The sequence below is a fragment of the Mycteria americana genome, chromosome 1 (genome assembly GCF_035582795.1).
Source record: "Mycteria americana isolate JAX WOST 10 ecotype Jacksonville Zoo and Gardens chromosome 1, USCA_MyAme_1.0, whole genome shotgun sequence".
Lineage (NCBI taxonomy): Eukaryota > Metazoa > Chordata > Aves > Ciconiiformes > Ciconiidae > Mycteria > Mycteria americana.
The window spans coordinates 904,248-919,275 of NC_134365.1; the positions used below are offsets into that span (position 1 = coordinate 904,248).

General features: G+C 47.1%; 1 protein-coding gene across 5 annotated transcripts in view; it reads right to left on the reverse strand.

Moving 5' to 3' along the window:
- PPP6R2 (protein phosphatase 6 regulatory subunit 2) overlaps positions 1–9,483 on the reverse strand; it is a 113,920-nt gene extending 104,437 nt beyond the window's left edge. For 4 of the 5 annotated variants that reach the window (XR_012776457.1, XM_075507557.1, XM_075507232.1 and 1 more), the window contains exon 1: positions 9,284–9,483. The gene's annotated coding sequence lies outside the window, so the exon portion shown is untranslated. Of the gene's footprint in view, positions 1–3,140; positions 3,219–9,283 lie in introns of all 5 variants that reach the window. The other variant, XM_075507370.1, reaches the window with a different exon arrangement.
- Between the last annotated feature and the right edge of the window lie 5,545 nt (positions 9,484–15,028).

Sequence of the window (15,028 nt, forward strand, 5' to 3'; positions counted from 1 at the left end):
TGACTATCACAAAACCTTGTATTCATGCTTGCTTGCTGTTGCAGCTAAATAGTCAGTTACAAGGAGTCATCCTTAAGATATTAATTTGCATATAACACTCAAAGCCTGTTTGAATAACAATTCCCAAGTCAGAAATTCAGTTTCAAGCAAAGCACACTATAAGCAACAGAAACGTTTGCCCCACTGCTGCAGACAAGCATTCTCCCCAGTGCCGAGAGCACTCACCACCGTCACTTTCCTAAGAGCACCCAGCACCTCAGTGGACCTCAAGCAACTCGGCTTGAGTGAAATCTCTTCCAGGTAACTTAAAACCTGATTTCTCAAACTATGAAGAATACAGAAGACTATCAATCCCTTCTAAAGATGAGAGTTCCTTTTGCTTTCTACAAATTCCGGAGGCAAGGTGTGTTTTTTTTCTCAGCTGGAAAATACTATAGTGACATTTGAAATAATGTTCTCGTTGCGTCTGTGTCTGAATAGCATGATAAAGCACCATATTAAGAGATGCCCCTCCCAATTTAGCAAGCTGATACATCTACACGTGCAATACAATGCTGTACAGACAGCAGCTCAAGTTTTGAAAACAGAGGAGGCACATCAGCCCCGCACCAAGCTGGAGGTGATGCAACGGGACCAGCCCTACAGCTCGTCCACAGATCCCTCTGCCTCACATTCAGCCGCGCGGTACAGACGTAACCTCGGGAGCCTAAGCTAAATTCCCCTCCACTGCTGCATGTAACAGTCCAAGTAAGAACAAAGAAGCGCTAAGGGAAAGGGAAGCATCCTGGGTTTCAAGTAAGAAACATCATTATAGAGAAACAGCTTGTGGCATTCCATCCCTGAAAGCAGGCAGCATCAGCTGCCTCGGAATTAGACACAGAAAAAATGGTGTGGGACTACAGCAGCATAATGTGCTGAAGAGTAAGAGAAAACGCAGAAGGAGGGTCTTCTCTCAATTCCACCAGTGTACTTCCCAGCATATTAAGGTGGTGTTCAGCATTACACAAACAAATGTTTTCCCCTCTTATTTAACAGGTGAAACACCCCCACTAACTCGTGGCCTAATCAATAGCCCTGACATCGAGCTTCACAAGTTGTACAGACGCCAAAAATTGTGAACGAGAAATACATTTAGAATTCCACACGTCTCATCGGACTTCCCCTTGCTTTTTTTAAATATAGCACATTACCCAGTATGGTTTTTATCTTCTCTGCCCTGCTATTTTCTTTAATCACATACCTCAAAATTGTCTCTAACACTAACACGCATAATATTTTTGCCATTTTCAGGCATAGCATCCATTCCGATAATTATACTTTCAATGTTATTTTGGCTTATTACTTCACACACTGAGATGAATTTTCACAGACCTTCCATCAACACTGCCTGGTCTTCCCCCATCCCTTCCCCATGAGGCAGCCAGAGTGTAAACCAGCCAACACACATAAATTGTAATGATTTCCTTCAGCAAGGATTGCTTTTCATGTATTAAAACTTAAACACGTAGGTCAGCAGACTGTTTCTTTTTATCAAGGGCCTTTGAGATCCTCCTATTTCTCCAATCGCAAGGTCTGCTGTTTCATTGTTAGTGATTTGGGAAAGTTTCTGCTTTTCCCAAAGTAATGTTTATCACCGGGGCACAGTCCACCAGCTCTAACAACAAACCGTGATTATTCAACAGCATTTGCCTCACACGGCAAATGTCTACTGTGACTACTAGGTGATCCAGTTTCACTTCACCGTTCCTTGTAAAAACTCAAGCATATATCCAAACCCCAAGTAAACACTAAATGATTTTACTTGGCTGTTCTCTTTTAAGACTAAAAATAATTAAATAGTTTTGTTCTTGGGAACTGCACCACTTCTTTCCAACATTTTCTTCTAGGTATTTTAAAAAAACAGCACTTACAAGCTCACTCCAATTGACTAAAAAATTTCACTCATGAAAAATGAAGTCGAAGCGGTGAGGTTTTTTCTGCAAAACACAACATTCTTTAGCAGCACTGCTACTTAAAATGGAGGGGAAAAACAGGACTGGGGAGGCCATGGACACACTGGATGAAAACTGCCACACTGAAAGCACTACAGATATTAACACTAATTACTTGTAAGAGTTATTTTATAGGGACTACAGTTAGCTAAGAACAAAGATGACAAAAGTAACAGGAGAACAGAAGTAATGAAATTAGCTGCCTATTTTGTAAGAGGAAACAGTGGGTACAGTGTAACATCAATGAAATCGAATATGCATTTATTCCTGGCACTGCATCCCTAAAACATTACGCGCCTTTCTGCAAAATTTGGCATCCTCAAGCCCCTTCGTATTTTTGTAAACTACTCTGCTACTTCACCCTTGAGTCTTCACAAAAATCAGACGCATGTAGCAGTCTCTAGGACCGGTCACAATTAAACAGTCTTTAGAGAAAGTACAAGGCGGGGCGGGGATATCAATATTTACATTTACTAAAACAGTGACAAACTTCGTTTCAGCTTAGGGTCCTCTTCATGCTAAGCACTGAAGAAACATGGAGAAATCCTGTCTTCTGCACCATGGAGCTTACTGCTTATTTATGACCCAAACTAGGCAGATTATCACGACGTATAGCTACTCCTCTGGCTAGCATCTGTACCTCTCAAACAGAATCTGGAAAACGAACTGGGCTGGTCATGTGTCTGACAAAAACTTAAGTTTGTTTTATTGCATTGGTCTTAAATAGATAACTATATGATCCTGAATAATTTATAGACACTGCTTTCAACCTCAAACTTATCGGTCAGCTATGAAAGAGGAAGAAGATTGATCAAGCAGAGCAAAGGATATGGCACGTTGCAAAACACATCCAATGTCTCATCTTACAACCCATCAAGGGCGAGAAGGCAACCTCACCGAGATGGGGAGGTCCCCACCAGAATCTTTGCCTAGCAAGTTGAGTCTTCTGCAATAGGATCCGTCTCACCCAACGTGTAGATATTTATACTATGGATGACTAATCTGAATTAGTCACCCAGACTCCCTTTGCAGTAGGAGAGAAATGAGCACTTCTACAGCAAAACTCATCTCTATTTTAGACTTCCGCATCAAAAGAAAATAAGCATCTGTTTCTCTCCATTGCCTAAAAAAGGAATCCTAAATGATTACCTCAGATGTAGGCATTTACATCATAGATACGTGAACTTCGGTGAGAGGTCTCCAGCCCCTTGAAAGTGAAGGCAGAGTCTGAAACACAACGTTAAGGGGGAAAAAAAAGGCTTAGAAAGTCACGGAAGAAAATAAAAAAGATAAAAGACAAAAGGATATACCATGGACAATGTAATGTTAAAAAGTAATATAGTAAAGGAGTGGGAGAATGCAGAAGTAGTAAAAAACAACCGAGCACTAAGAAAAACAATCTTCCATATTAAAAAAAAAAAAAAAAAAAAAAAGGATAACATGCAGTAGAACTAAGTTTGAAATCCATCAGTTAGTATTTTCCAATTTGTTAAATAGAGTGATGATTGAGCATCTGTCGACCACTAATCGGGTACTCTGGCTCAGGAGCTCAGGTCCTGGGACTCTGAGGATGACCTGGATATTCTACTCACTAGGCTTAGTTCGATTTAATCTAACATGGAGTCATGGCTTTTGTCAACACTGCTGCAGCCCCACTATTCCCAACCCCTTCACATTTAAACTGTCCGGCAAACGGCCCAGCAGCAGTGCTCATCTGTTCCTGCCATGCCTGTTGAATAAAATAAACCAGCAGAAAATGAACAGGGGAAGGGGGGGCAGTCTCTGACAGACTGGCTCCCTGCGAGTATGGGACCAGCACTAACGCACAGGGACAAACCAGGAAGATGTTGCGCTGCAAACTCAGATTAGTGACGTCGAACCACACCCTGCTGAAATCCAGACGGCGAGAGACCTGCTCTTTTTGCTCTTCTCCTTCCTGGGTCACACGTTCCTGCATCCTCCCTTGTATCAGCGCTGTTTATGCAACCACACAGCCAGCTGGTTGAGGGAGCTGATCCAGCTGAAAGCTACTCCCTCCCAGCAGGGTTAGCCTTCAGCCTGCTCAGCTCTCCGAGGTGGCATACCACACGGTTACACAAATATGCATGCCAACACATGGCAACCTGGACTCGGGCCCGTTGATGTCGCTGTGGAACTGCGCCCTTAGTCCTCTGGCACGGGGAGACGGGATACGGTTTTCAACCTGTTAGCTTATAGTCTCAATTATCCTTCTAAAAAAAGAAGAAATCCATCTTAACAGAAAAGAATTGTACTAAATGGCATACCAGAGGATCTTCTGAAGGAAGAAAATGAAAAGTAAAGAGCTAAAGGAACACAACCTTTCTCATCCCACCTCGCTGCATGTGAAAGTAAGAAGCTGAAACAATCCGTAGGTTTTGCAAGACTACAAGGAATAAAAAGAATGGAAGAGATTGCTATGCAGAAGAGAATCTAATTTGCTTATCACAAAATGTCAAGGCATACCCATCTTGCATTTTCTCAGCTAACACAATTAAGTCTACCATAGAAAAATCAAAGACAAAACTGAAACTGAAGTATCTTGTGTTCTATTTCCTTCTTGCTTCCTGTAGGTTGCAGCAAGAAAGACCATCTCCACTACTGTAGCCTGCATTTTTTTGTCTTTCTGCCAGTAAGCAGTGCCAGTCTCTGCTTTGCTGCTATTGCTCCTAATTCTGCCCAACAAAAATCAGAATCAAAGTGACTTAACAGTTATCAGTGTCACTGCAGGCCGCGATGCTCTGAAGAGCGGCAAACTGCAGAACTGAAATAAAATAAAAAAAAAAGAGACAAGACAGCTAGCATAGGCATACTGGAAAGAACAGCAGAGACATTTGCCAACTGAACACGAACCTTGAATTCAAGCAATCAATCTGTTTGGAAAGTTTTCTTTGCAAACCATGTAGATTGCCTACCATGCCACCCAGCAAAATAAAAGCTGGGGAAAGTTTCTTATTTTGCCCAGGTAAGGAAACAGTTCCGAGCTCTGCCTGTTTGGTGCAAATAACTTCTTGAACTCTGCCATTTAACCATAACGTTATTTTCTCATGCCTTCCGGTTCCCCCTTCTGTCCAGATAAGATTGTGTCCTTAAGCACGCGACATTGACACAAGTGTAAGAAATTCGGTATTGGCAGTGACATCCAGAGGCACCACTTGAGGGACAGGCTGCCCCTGTCCCCAGCACCACGCACGCCTAAGGCATGGCCACCGCCACGGAGAGCTTACAATCCGCACACAGAATGAGAAAACAGGTAGACACAAAGACAGGGACATCGAGAGGGAAAATCAGTCGCAGTCAGCAGTCACAACTCAACAGCTGCAGAGCTTCCACACTCAGGCTAATGATTTTAGTTTCCTTCTTTTGCCATTAGGTTCTCCTAAGCTAGCTCATCCTAATTTTGCTGACAACCCCCTTTCCAAAGCTCAGTGCCACGTGGTGTTTAGTTTGAAGCGACCCCTGCCAAAGATGACAATTTTAGTTAGGCTTTAGGCACTGCGACGCAGCCATTTATTATGGTAAATACTTGCACTGTCTCAGCTTTATCTAGGACTAAATGGCATTAATAAGCAAAAAGATAGAACGTCACTGTTGATTCAGCCAGTCATGTCAAACTTCCCATTTGCAGACCTGATCTGAACACCATGTACACAATGTGTGTGGCATTCAAATTCCACAAAAATCCGAGCTCTTTTAGTCTGAGATTTTTAACCTTGGCTATGAAAGCTTCATTTCCTGAGATAACTAATATTTATTTGCCCCCGTTTCCCCCCATACCAGAGATAACATGCAGGTAAAAATAGCCAAGGCATGTAATAATAATGCCAATATTGGTTATTGCAGTGCTGACTGTTTTAGCAGACCAAAACAAGGAGCAGAGAAGTCCATTGCAGGGGGAGGGCAGGATGGTGGGAGGAATATAGACACAGAGAGGGAAAGAGAAAAGCGCAATTAAAGTAACAAGCGCCCTCGAAACATAGCAGCGGACAGAAAAGACAACATACTTTTGCTTCTAATAATATTGAATCAAAGACGACACTTAAGTTCCTTTGTTGCTACTATTGGTCACACAGAGGCCACATTCTTTCCCTGATCCTTATATAAACCCACTGACATCTGTAGATTTTCCGTGAAAAGGAGGTAACAAACAGTCAAACCGATTCCCCAGCCCATAAAACATAATTAAGAACAGAACTGTGTTACCCTATAAATAGGGCTAAGAGTAAAAGACTGCTGCTCTGAACTGTGGCTCCATATTTGACTGCCGAGACGGAGAGCTGACATCATTCATTAATACAGTCTATTAACTCTGCTCTCCTCCATTAGTTTTTCAATAATTTTACATCTAGCAAAACAACAAGACCTCCCACAAGTATCCCTCCCTATAAAGTTCTCAAAAGTTCTGTCAACCACTCAGCTCCTGCTTTGCTCTCAACTCACTGACCTCATCCGTTTTTCCTGTGTCATTTACACCCAAGTTTCCCAGTTATTCTTGTCATTCTACTATTGTTTCAGAAACATTTACTATAACAAGATACTCTTCTATTTCTTGGCATTCCAGTTTGCCCATTTTTATGGCTGAGCTTATTACACTGTTCTAGGTATTGCCCTTCAGACTCCAAGCCACCGTGTTAAGAAAACATACTACTCGATTATGTATGTGAAGTCATCTTCCCTAACCTATCATCTACAGCTTTTACACTTACACTTCTACACACCTTATTATCAGAAACACAGAGTAAGAAAGCTCATCCTGTTCCCCCCGCCCCGAGCTCTCAAACGTAATGCCTTTCTTTGCTGAAATTCTTCCGTTCCACTAATGCCCTACTGCATCTCAGGGAAGAAAACAGTTTTGGTTTCCTTTTGACACCTTAGCTGATAGCCAGTAAACTCAGGGGAGAACACGAATGAAGAGTTCCTTCCACAGAGCATGGAAAAACATGATCAGCTACGCCTGGGATATCTCCCTACCAAAGAGGAGGGGAAGCGTAACTAAATGATTCCTCCTTCTAGTGCGATCCTGAGCTATCTGGGGACAGTGAGAATTTAATTCACTCCAGCTGACTCCCAGTCCAACCAGCAAACTGCGAGTCAGGGGTGGGGGGAGCCCCGCTCAGAAGCCCTGCCAGCCCGCAACAGCTCCACCGGCACCCCTCTGCGGAAGGGGGCTGCGAGGGCTTTCGCCTTCCCCCGCAGGGAAGCACTGCAAAACAGGCTATGCTGCTCGTGACAGCGGCCTGGCGTTTTCTCAAATTAATTTAAGCCCACAGACTGAGGATGCTTGCTTACTAGGAAAAAAACCCCAAACGGAAGTTCTTAAAGATAGTTTTCTCTTTGTTATTCATTTTTGACGGTCTCCAATTTCTGAACTGGGACAGGAAAATCAACCTGTCCCTCCTACAACATAACACAACTTCACTGAATACCAGGTTCAGAAGGAGGATGCTTCAGTGCCATCCCCAGAACAAATGCTCGACATCAGTCGTTCTCTCACAGTCTGAGGTTTGCAGGAACCTCCCAAAACCTCAGTGCTGTCTTCTGCACCACCTGTCTGACACCGCTCTGCTACAGACCGAGCTCTTCCCAGAAACCTGCTGCAGCCCCACAAATTCGCCACGATTTCTAGCCAGGACGTTGTCCTAGGTCCCTGGATTTGCAACATAATACAAAGAAAGTACAAAAGTCACCAGAAACGTCCGCATATCGAATACACGAAAAACAAAGCAAGCCTTCAATTTCAAACCATTTTGTTCTTACCCAAGCCTCAGTCATCTTCTCCTGGGCAAATATTTATCAGTATCACTCAAACCAGTACAGATCATTAGGTGTTCCTACTGCACCTTCCAAAATGTAACTTTGCTTACCATGATATCACCATTGGTTGCTATGGAAATTGCTATACTACCATCCACCAGATTTTTTTACCACTGAAGTATTTTGGCAGACTGTTTGCTTTTAAGTGTCAGAGTAATGAGAGAAATCATAAATGTTTATTCTCCCATCATTCTTAAAACAGTGCTTTATAACAAAAATCTGCTAGGAAGTGATTACATGCTTGGCTTCAAACATGTAGCTCTGGACAGGACTGGAATCACAACTTTCTCCTTTGTTTTTCAAGAGAGAAAATAAAGTACATTATGAAAACAAGCTTCAGTTTTTAAAATATTAATTTTTAAGTGGGAGATCAAGATATGAAAAATACCTCAGGTCCCTCCAAGTTCTCTCAGTTTCTCTTTTTCACTTCCTAGTTTTGTTTTGTTGGGGTTTTTTTTGTTTTTTTTTGTTTTTTTTTTTTTTTTTTTTTAACCAGTGCAAAACAAGGCCTTCAAATTAGGAAGGGAGCCCTGGTTAGACTCGTCAAGAAGTCACCTTTCTGTAAGATTACGTGTTGTAGTGATTCCATTTGTGACTACAACTCCTACCCCAGTTGCTGTACGTTAATAATACCAGTACGGTGACATTTATTTTCACACGCTGCACACGCGAAGCCGGCGGGGTCCCTCGCTCGGGCTCCGGGCCCTGCACACCCGAAGCCAGCGGGTCCCCAGGAGGCTGACCCTCGCCACTGACCTTGCCAACGCCACCTCTCCCGACAGCTTCAGCAATTACCCACTGGCCAGGCGTGAGTCACAAAAACCTGGATCCCCGCATTCCCATCACCCAACCCCACCAGGTCGACCCCCCCCCCCAAAAAAAAAAGAGAAAGCAAACTCTGATCTCTCTTACACGCGCAGAAAGTCGGGTTTAACCCAGATATCGCATGGAACGACGGGGGGGGGACTCCAGCACGGCCGAGAGCAAGGGCTCAAAACGGACCTCTGCCATCAGAGCTGCGGGCGGGGCAGCGCGGCCACGCCGGGGGCTACGGGCTGCTGAAAAAAACCCAAAAACTGGGAAAAACCAAGGCAGGGGCAGCTGGACGCGGCCCTGCAGCCCGGGCAGCGCTACGGGACCGGGGAGCGGCTCCTGCCGGCGCTCCGGGGGGTGAGAAGGGGGTGTCGCTGCGGCCGAGGAGGCCGAAGCGGAGGCGGCGGCGGGGGAAGGAGGCGGCGGGCCGGAGGGGCTGGCGGGGCGGCAGGCCGCGCACCGCCTCCGCGGCCCGCCGGGCCCAGCGCCCCGGCCCCGGCGCAGGAAGGCGGAAGAGGCCCGCGGCGGGGCGCAGCCCGCGGCCCGGCCGGCCCCGGCCCCGGCGCGGCGGCAGGTGGCGGCGGGAGGGCGGGCGGCGGTGACAGCTCGGCGGCGGCGCGGGCGGCGGGCCCGCCCGCGGGTCTCACCTGCTGGGGGTCCGGGCCTGCCCTCCGCCCCGCGGCGAGGCCGCTGGCGCGCTGCCTGGCTGCGAGGGCCGGCAGCCCGGCGGGCATGGGCCGCGTCCGAGGCGGGGCGCGGCGGCCGGGGCTGCGCTGACAGCGGGCGGCGAGGCGGCGAGCTGCGGGCGCTCCGGCTGCCTCCAAAATGGCGGCGGCCCCGCTGCTGCCCAGCGCCGCGCGGGGGGGCGGGAGGGCGGGGCCGCGCGGGGGCGGGGCGCGCGGGGGCGGGGGCGCGGGCGGGGCGGGCGGGGCCGCGCGCCGGGGGCGGCATCTGGGCCGGGGGCGAGGGCGGGGCGGGGCGGGGTGGGCGGGGCGGCGCCCGGGGCCGGGGCCGGTGGGGCGGCCCCACGGCGGGGACCGGGTTGAGGCAAGGGGCCGGGTCACCGCCCGGGACAGCGCTCTGCGGCACGGGGACGGGCCGCGGGCCGCCCGGGTGGGCGAGCTGCGGCCCCGGGGTGGCTCGTAGTGACGGGCGGGCAGCCCCCGGGTGGTGGCTCCTGGCCTCGGGGGCCACAGGCCCAGGCCGGGAGGAGGGCAGGACCCCGGGGCCGGGGGGACGTGGGGACAGCGGGAGCCCTTCTGTGGCCGCTGCCTTCGAGTAACGGGAGGCAGAAGCGGCGGGAGGGGGAAGGCCCCTGCTCCCCACCCAGCAGCGGTGGGGACGGCCCCGGGGTCCCCGGGAATAACGTCCGGGAGGAGCGGGGAGACAGCGGAGACGGGCTGGGGGGGGTTAACGCTGGGGTGACACGGTCCACCGCGTCCTGCGAGGTGGGGATCAGCGTGGAGGAGAAGGGAGGGAGCGAGAGGGGAAAAAGAGGAGAAGAAGGAAAAAGGGATGACCCAAAAGGCAGAAGGAAACAGTACCGGGAGAAGGATACCTCTTAGTCACGCTGGCTTGCGGGGCTAAGTAGGTTTCATTGTTGCCTTGCCCAGATTTGTCTTCGTACGTGAATAAACTGCTTTCCAAGTGCCAGCATCATCCAGGAACCCAACAGGAACGGATCCAATTCTTCTCTTAATTCCAAAGTGAATTCCTGCCATCAGATTTACCACTGCGTCTTGCCTTCTTCGCTACTCGCATTTAGGCCTTGACCCTGCAAATATTAATACACATGGTTAAAATTTCACGCGTACGTGTCTGCTTCAGAACCTACGGACAGCTCTGCTGTGGAGGTGCCTGCTGGAACCGCCATGGTGCCAAACATGCCCGGCGGATGGAGATGACGACGAGGGAAAATGTGGATTTTGCCAGCAAGGCATGTGAAAAAAATAAACAAGTTTTATACTGCCCTGTTTACACGATAGGGTTCGGGTTGTTGCCACAGAAACACCACCAAAAATGTCACCCATGACTAAATGGGCAAAATTTCTAGTTTGTGCCTGTTTTTTCACCATAAGGGCTTGAAGGCAAGGGCTCCAAGAGTTTATATGGTACCTAGTATGGTAGTTAACACTTTGTTGGCCATTAATAAAGAAAAAAAAATAGTACAACCTCAGAAGTTTCATTTCTCTATTTTGTCTATTGGAGGGTAATGAGATTATAAAGCATTTTTTGTGGCCGCTTGTGGCTTCCGGGGACACGACGACGACTATCCAAGCAAATTCCCGAGTCTTCCAGCCATCCCCGGAACGTGTTCATTTCCCCAGGTAGCGCAGGAGGGCCGGGGCTGCAGACCCTGTCTTCTCCAGCTGATTGCTAGAGTACCAGTCTTGGAACAGCTTCCTTCTTTTCTCCTCCAGCCCTCTGAAACGCACTAAAATACAGCTGAACTATCCGGGCTTGGCAGCGAGCACGGGCTCGGGCTGCCAGCTCACCTCTCCCGGCCAGGACGCAGGCAGGTACAAGAATGGGGAGAGCTACTGAAGTAGGGAAAACAACCCGCGGGTCTGAGCCCCTGGTTGTTTTACAAGGGCAGCGCTGTTCTACTGTGAACAAACTGTCGGTCGCTCCTGTGGCTACTCGTGCCGACATGCAGGTGCTGAATACAGGTATGACCTCTTGCCTGTTCAAACAGATACAAAAATCAGTGTTTGCCTACTTGTGCGCATACGAAAATGCAGTAATTTTAGGTTTCACATCCTTTGCTGTTGTTAAAATCCACACCAGGATGTAAGTAATGAAAAATATTACCACGTTACTGTCCTCTCACTGATGTTTCAGCTTTCCTAAACAGGAAGAAGCTGATCATTGAGTGTCCTTCCGCCAATGGTTTTAGCATTTCCAGGGCAATTGTTTATTGAAATTCACGCTGTCCATATTCAGTCCGATGTGTACTTAAAAACACGCATCTTGAATGATCTTACAATTATTTCGTTTCCAATACAGCAAAAATACATTCAGAAAAGGACTGCCTCTTTCACAGTTTTACAGTAAAATGCCTAAGGATTTTTACCATTTCGTACTAAACTAGTACAGTGACCTCACCAGGTTATAAAAACGCAAATTTACTTTTAAATCCTAATGCCTGTGAATAAGAAACAGCTTTGCTGTTTACACGGTGTTTTCTATCAGCCTGGTTTCCCCACCGATCGTTTCGAAAGTCACACAGAACAAACAGAAAGAAGGAGCAAGGTACAACAGTGCCAGCCCTGCTTAAATTAACAGTAACTCAAGCGCGGGGACGGAGCCGCTATTCTGGCCAGTGACCTCAGTTCTCCCTGTCCTGCAGAGAGATTAGGCAGCCGAGCCTGCCTGCCGTTGTGCCGTGTCAAAGAGGCTTGTGGAACAGCAGCTCGGCCGCAAGCTCTCTCAGATAGCAGAGTTGTCATCGTGCCAATTTGTATGTCATTTTGCATAGTGTTGACGCTAACAATAATGGATACGGACAATTTAGAAACAATCCGAATTGTGTAAGCGCACAACATGTAAAACTCATTCTCACAGGTGGCCGAACAGGCACTCGAAGGGCACAATAAGAATTCGCCCCGCTGCTCCCGACGAGGACAGCCTCTCACCGTGCTTTCATTACCTGCACTGTTGCAGGCCTGCACCTAAAGCCACGGCTTCAAACCAACACCATGTCCAGCCCCGGGGCGGTTAGCCCTGCTTTCATCGGGCTTGCACCCCAAGTATTAGCATGCGTAATTGCATCTTCGTCCTGTATGCAAATTTTCAGTCTTCGGACTACAAGGCTGGTGAACAGTCTCACTTTTTTTTCTACGCATTGAGCATGTATTTCACAACCAAAACTGTGTCGTTAACATGCACCTCTGAACTTGAAAAGCTGCCACTCTTTAACTCAAATAACTTGATTTACACATCAAGCAGTCAGGACGTATTAAATCGTGTCTTGTTGTGTGACTTGCTGTACAAGTAGCTAGCGAGGGTTTGTTCGTTTCTTTGCGGTGCGGAACCCCTTTCTAAGGAAGTTTTGATTCTGAGCTTGAAGTTTGGTGAAAAAGCATAAAAACCAGAGTTTTTGTCAGAAATCCAACGATCACTGCAGTGAAGACTTGGGCAGAGTACGGATGCTTGTGTCTTCAGACCCGCAGTGCAGTGAGCATTCCGGGTTTCGCACCCTGAGCACAGCTCTCCAGTTCTGGAACCAGAGGAAGGAGCCTGAGCCTCGCTGAAGGTTCACACCTAGAGCGGGATGAGGCCCACGTTTTGCTAGGAGGCTGCACGACCAGAAAGAGAATGTCGATGATGAAGAATGCTGGGCTCTATTCTTGGCTTCGAAATGAAGTGTGATCTAGTGCCTAGAACAGACATTGTATCAGGATCGCCAAGCTACAATTTTGACATTAATTCTGAGAAACACTGAAGGGAGGGGAAGAGCCTTAGCTCGTTCTGCTGGAGTCATAAGCTCTTTTCCTAAATATAATTTGTGTGTTAGGTTTTCCAAACAGCAAGGATTATATTTGGCTGCCTTTTGGGGCAAGTTATAAGGCCTTGTTCAAATAACAAAGCTCTGAAGTGTGCAGAATATAAACAGCAATCAGAAGCGAGGCTGGCGAGCTAACATTTCTTGGCTTACAGCGTATTGCACGTTCCTCTAGTCTGCAGGGTATTTATGTTTCTCCTCTTGTCTGGGGAATATTATCCTGACTGGCAATGCAAGAGCAAAGGCAGACAAACTGAAGCTGAATGCAAAATATCCTGCAAAATCTGGTAGGCCGGTTGCTCTTGAGAGCTCTGATGCAAAAGATAATTATAGATGAAAGTGTAGCAACCGCTGTGGTTAAGGTTGCGAAATGTTCTATTTACTCAGGTTGCTTAGGAGCCGTGCAAAAACGACACGCTGGCCCTGTGCAGCACAGTATCTCCGGCGAGGCCGGAGCTTTGGAGAGGATCAGATCTGCAGCGTTCTCGAGTTCTGCAGAACCCTTATTGCCCAAATATGGTCCAGGAGCATATAGGCGCTTAAAAGGCTAGAAATTGCAGGCCTGTGATTAGCCGTTTCGTAGAGACCGAAAGCTCAGAAGGCCCAGCCCTCCACGCTGGGCAGATTAAATTCTTCTCTTGGAGAAAATACCACTTTGCAGCTTTCTCTGCAGAAGTCGGAAGAGCACCAGAACAGCATCCTCCCCACCCCTTGCAAAAGGGCTGCAGAGCCAGATACCCATCAGGGCTTAAAGTCTTCCCTGTTGTTGTTTCAAGACAAACTGAGGAAATTAATTATAAAAGCTCTTGTGTTTAGACAACATTGAACAAAAATTACTCTGGGGCATGTCCTCAGCTTGTGTAAATTGTCAGGAGATATCAAAGTAAAGATCAAATGCCAGGCCTTCCCTCAGATATCCTGTGTGTGTTATGACACAGCAGCTACACGTGGTCAGAAATTGTTTTCCAAACAGGAGCACAACGCAATGCAGTCATACCATGGTTAGGCTAATGATGTGGTAGGACCATCACATATTGTGCTAACCAGCATCATCCCCTTGTCTCCTTTTTTTTTTTTTTTTGCGCTTTGATTACCTTGACGTGCTGTTTCTTCGTGCTTAAGCCATGTAATCTCCTCATCAGGACCGTACTGCAGCTTGCTAAATGTAGCTGTGGCCCATTATTAGGGTGCAGAGGTGCTACACTAGCACAAACAATGCATTGTAATATTAACTGTAAAGTAATATTGAGTATTATTTATTATAGGTTCTTGGCATACTGTATCTAAAGAATTTTTGTTATTATAAGCTACATTACTTGTTTGATACTAATGTTATGTCCAGTCATATAGCTGTCACAACACATACATGTAAGGAGAACACGCTCCTTAGTCTTCCTATTGTTGAGGACTTTCTTCATCAGCCAATTTCGCCACCACGAACGTATGAAATGTTGGGGAGGTCTCTACAGAAGTCCAGCATAAGAGACACATCTGCTTTGGTCCTACTTACAACCTCAGAAAATCCTAATACATTTTTCTTCCTTACTAAATGTGTAGGACAAGTTATCGAAGAAAACAAGGAACAAAAAACCCACCAAGCTTATAGCTGCTTCTTGCCAGAGAAGGGGCATGATGAAAATATAAGAAAAATAACCTGAAGAAAAAAAACCTGACATTTTTTGCCTGGCATCCTTTGTCTCATAATAAAAATCACCCTTAATCTTATTGCCAAGGGGTCTCATATAGCTGATCTCACTGCAGCCACACATACATTACTGGCTTGCCAAGCAGGAGAAAATTTACTGTGAATACTTATAACACCTGAGAAGTATCAAACCAATAGCTGAAAGACTTAATATTGAAACACACACCTTTACTCTGAACAGGA